We start from the raw sequence: 4,696 nt of genomic DNA on the forward strand, positions 1-4,696 counted from the left end.
AAAGTTTAACGCGTAACCGAAACTAACGCAAGGCAACCACGTGATTGATGGCTTTGGACAAAAGAGTCGGACCTAATCCAATATTTTCACACACACATAATATAACGACTATACTATTATAGTTACCACTACCGCGGTCACGGTCGGCGGGTCGCTATAACTCATCGGTCTACGTAGATATAATAATAATAATAATAATAATACATATACCTAACAGTTTTCCTCTCTACCGCGTACTCGAGAGAACACCCCTAACCAAAACACTCACACTCACGCACACTTGCCACCTGGTGGCAGGTGTGGGACGTCCCCACGGGTTCAATTAGGCTATACCGATGCCATAAGTGGGTGACGTCATTGACGTCGTCGTAGCTCTTCGGAGGAAATTGGTGGGCGAACAAGGTAAAATGTTCGTAACGATGTTATATTATGACGTAGTGTGTGAAAACGATATTATAATAATTTAAGTATATAACTCGTGTATAGGTATATTATACAAGGTAGTTCACTTTAAGCATGCTCATCCAAATTTGAACCTTTAATTATAATTTTATTGAAATAATATTCATAAAACAATCTCGTTAACCCGAAACCCAAGTATTATTTTATTTTACAAATTTGAATAATAATTGGAAATTTTATTAAACAAGTACCGATTAATTATTAAATGTAATAACAAATGTGCAAATATGCACAACTTTTGGAAGGGGTGGGGAGGTGGCTATGTTATTTTGATAATATCCGAGAACAGGCAAGAAATACGTTTTTCTTGTGATATATATCTACGTCATATACATAGACAAATAAACTGTGGTCTATGGGTAAGTCTGTTCACTCTTTTAATTGTTCCAAGATCTTACCCTTATTAACCCAAATAATAGCGCTTATTAAATCCCAAACGTTTGTTTTAATATTTTATTCCAGTGTCTGAACACCCGAAACCTGAATAAATTATTCTGGTGCAGAGCTCTGATTATTATATCCAGTATTAATGTATTATATTATCATACATTCATATATAATTAGTTAGTAAGTTGGACCTTTTGCAAAAGTCAATAAGTTAATATACGTAGCTATCTGTTATAAAAAAAAAATCAAAATGTATAAATTAATCTAATTTAAATAGTTTAATATAAGGTAATTTCCTTGTAGTTGATCCTCAAAATGAATTAATACTTTATTTATTTAGTAGAACATTGATTTCCCTTGTGACACTTTGAGTGGCATAATATTTTCCGTTACTGTTTGCTCTATGTTTCATCATCTGAATAAAATTTACACTTCGCTCCATTTTATACTCTCATGAGTTATGATATTCAAAAATCAGAATACTCAGAATATGAGTTTACTAACAGGTAGTAATCGGGCCGAGTGATGCATATTGGAAGAGTCTGCAGGTCATTTGAAGATATCTAAATGGTTTGGTAGTATATTTGTGTTACACGAAATAGATTTATCAGTTTTATAAACGAAATAAAGCTAGTGTACAGTTCAATCGCCAATTATATAATATATAATATAATATAATTATCTAGTTTGTATAAGAAATTTTTTATTAACTTTTTGTAACAAATTATATTGTCTACTTTGTTCAGAGATAAACGGGTATTGTACACCATGTCCGAACAGTAATTAAGAAAATATTTTGATTTTGACCAATTTACTGTATAGGCAAGAATTGTAGACATTGCCCGGGCATCTCTTACAATAACGTTTGTCTTACATTTTCCTTTTTGGCACGTAACATAATATACGTAATATAACATATTATAGGTAACGTGAATATATAATATTCTTCAAAGGTATAGGAGATAAAACAAACTTGTTGAACCATATAAACTTTTACTTTTACAGACAAACAAAATTGTTGGACCGTAAAAACTTTTGCGACCTATACCCGTCCTCCAACAATGCTTTCCAGATCACACCTGCGTATCCCAACAGTCACGAAAGGTCGTTACAACCCTACTAAGTACAAATATTACTAGAAAACCTCGTTCTAATCACGTTTTTGGCTCTACAAAACAATTCATAATACTGTAATACAATATATAATTATAATTTATAGAACAAAATATTGTATATTATACTAACCAACGTAAAAATGTCAATTAAATATTATTATAATAAGTATTTACGTTTAGTATTTTATTGTATAATCACGTTATATTGTTTTGACATGACTCAAAAAACAGTACAGTACACATATATGTTTCATCTTAATTCGATGTACCTATATTTATATTTACTCAACATACGTAATAGGTATACGTTATTTGTTTGCATTGTTCATAATTTAATCAAAAACACATATTGGTTTGTACCACGAACCATAAAGCTAAAATAATACATGGTACAATAATTCGGTAGGTACCTATGACTACTGTTGATTATTTGATATAAATGCTAATTTTATAGAAGCATTATTGTAGTAGGTATGGAATGAACATTCAAACCAGCCAAACAAATTTAAATAATATTTAGATGATCGTACATACAATAGATAATCGATTCCAATTATTTATCCTATATAAACAAATAGCATAAAAAATGATGTTAAACGATCTTCTTCTTATCGTGCCGGTGCTGGGGTTATGTTAAACAATAATGTATTAAAACTGACCATACAACTCTCTCTCTAATCATTTATATTATATAAATAATCCTATTAGAGTAGAAATATTCCTATATTTAAACATAGACGTGAATGCCAAGTAAAAAAATAATATTTATTATAAAATAGCTACTTGAAATGTAAATGTATTTTATTTATTTTATCTGAACGCGTTGCAATTTGTATATTATTTTTTTATATTTAAAAACATATAAATATCTTATTCGTATATTATGCGAGGTAATATTTTCACAATTTATTATAATATATTTTAATAATTATTAAATTTTTTGATGAACATTATCAAAATTTTAACTCAAAACGCTGATAAAAAACCCATTCCTAAGTATTTTGAATACTTTTAAATTCCCAAAAGAACGTCTTAATATTATGTGAGGTTTTATATTAAATTGTCTTTTACTAAGCCTAAATATTTTTATCAATAATTTTAAAAAAAAACTATCCAATTTCAATGAAATTTTTCCAGTTAAACAAACTTTATGTGATTTGCCGTAACTTATACGTGATGCACCTAAGGTGGCTATTACATTCGTTGTTATTAAATAATATCTACACACTTCTGCAAGAAAATGTTTGATGGAACGTAAAAAGAAAAAATAATATGAAATATATACTTTATACATATTTAACATAAATTAAAAATGTATGCAACTACTTTGATTTAACTTAAATTTACAGGATATTATTGAATATTTACCTTATAATAATAGTGTCAGTACCTATCTACCTACTATTTTAATTTGTATACATTTTTTGCAAACGATTTTTATACCTTAATGATAAAATTATGTATATAATGAACATTAAAAATACTAATATTAAAGAGTTGTTCCTATAAATATATAGGATTAAAAATGTGGGCAAGTGGGTGTCGCTCTGCTGTACAGTAGGTTACAAGTGGGTCACTGTTATAGCTGGCTGGTGTTAAATTTGAATTCAATGATATAATATCATTTTATAAGAAAAACTATTCTGATCGAAGATGATCAGACAGCGTATATTACGAAGTATATTTTAAGATATTATTGTGAACAACGTAATTTATATATAACCTATTTACGTGGAACCTTGCTTTAAATTTTCAATCCTTCGCTATAAAAGTTGAACATTTTATACATTTTTAACTACGAAATAATTATTAAATTTTAAATTTGATCAATTTTGTCGAAATTCGAACTTTAAATGCTTATAAAAAAAAATTGTGCCTATGTATTTTTTATATTTTTCAACTGCTGTTGTAACAATGTATTAGGAGTTTTGCATTATATGTTCCCGCTTATTTACCCAACAAATAAAATTGTATTGATATTTATAGAAAAAAAAACTAAAAAAAAATGAAAACTGACAATGTCCGTAAACAGCCCAAAAATAGTCAAAATATTTTCAAAATTGTATGGTGTATAGAAAATGATAATATAAACATTCAGTGAAATTTTCAAGTATTTACAGTTATTCGTATTTTAATTACAACAAAATAAGGAAATCGTTACATGAGAAATCGAGTAAATATCAAATTTAGTAAAAATATGAATTTCAAACGCTCATAAAAATTTAATTTGACTTTCTTGTAGACATTTTTTTTTTTTTTGATAAAGGTAGACAAATTTATGAGGAAACCTTTATTATATTTTCAAATCTTAAATTTAAAAAAAAATTTTATGAATTTCTAACTCAAAATAAATTGGAAATTTTCGTAAATTTTACGTATTTTGTCAATATTTGAACTTTAAATGCTTATAAAAAAAAATTGTGACTATGGATTTTTAATATTTTTCATCTGTCTTTGAAACAATATATTAGGTGCCTTCTATTAAATTTTCAAGATTTTTTAACCAACAAATAAAATTTTATTGATATTTATAGAAAAAAAACCTAAAAAAAATGGAAACTGAAAATGTCCGTAAAGAGTTCAAAATAAGTCAAAATATTTTAAAACAGGCATGGTGTATAGAAAATGCTAGTATAAACATTCAGTAAAAATTTCAGGTACCTAGGTCATTTGTTTTAGAGTTGCACCAAGAACCAATATCGATTTTCTCGAAAATAAGATTTTTTTGATAA

Source organism: Acyrthosiphon pisum, chromosome A3 (assembly GCF_005508785.2).
Source record: "Acyrthosiphon pisum isolate AL4f chromosome A3, pea_aphid_22Mar2018_4r6ur, whole genome shotgun sequence".
In the NCBI taxonomy this organism is placed as follows: domain Eukaryota; kingdom Metazoa; phylum Arthropoda; class Insecta; order Hemiptera; family Aphididae; genus Acyrthosiphon; species Acyrthosiphon pisum.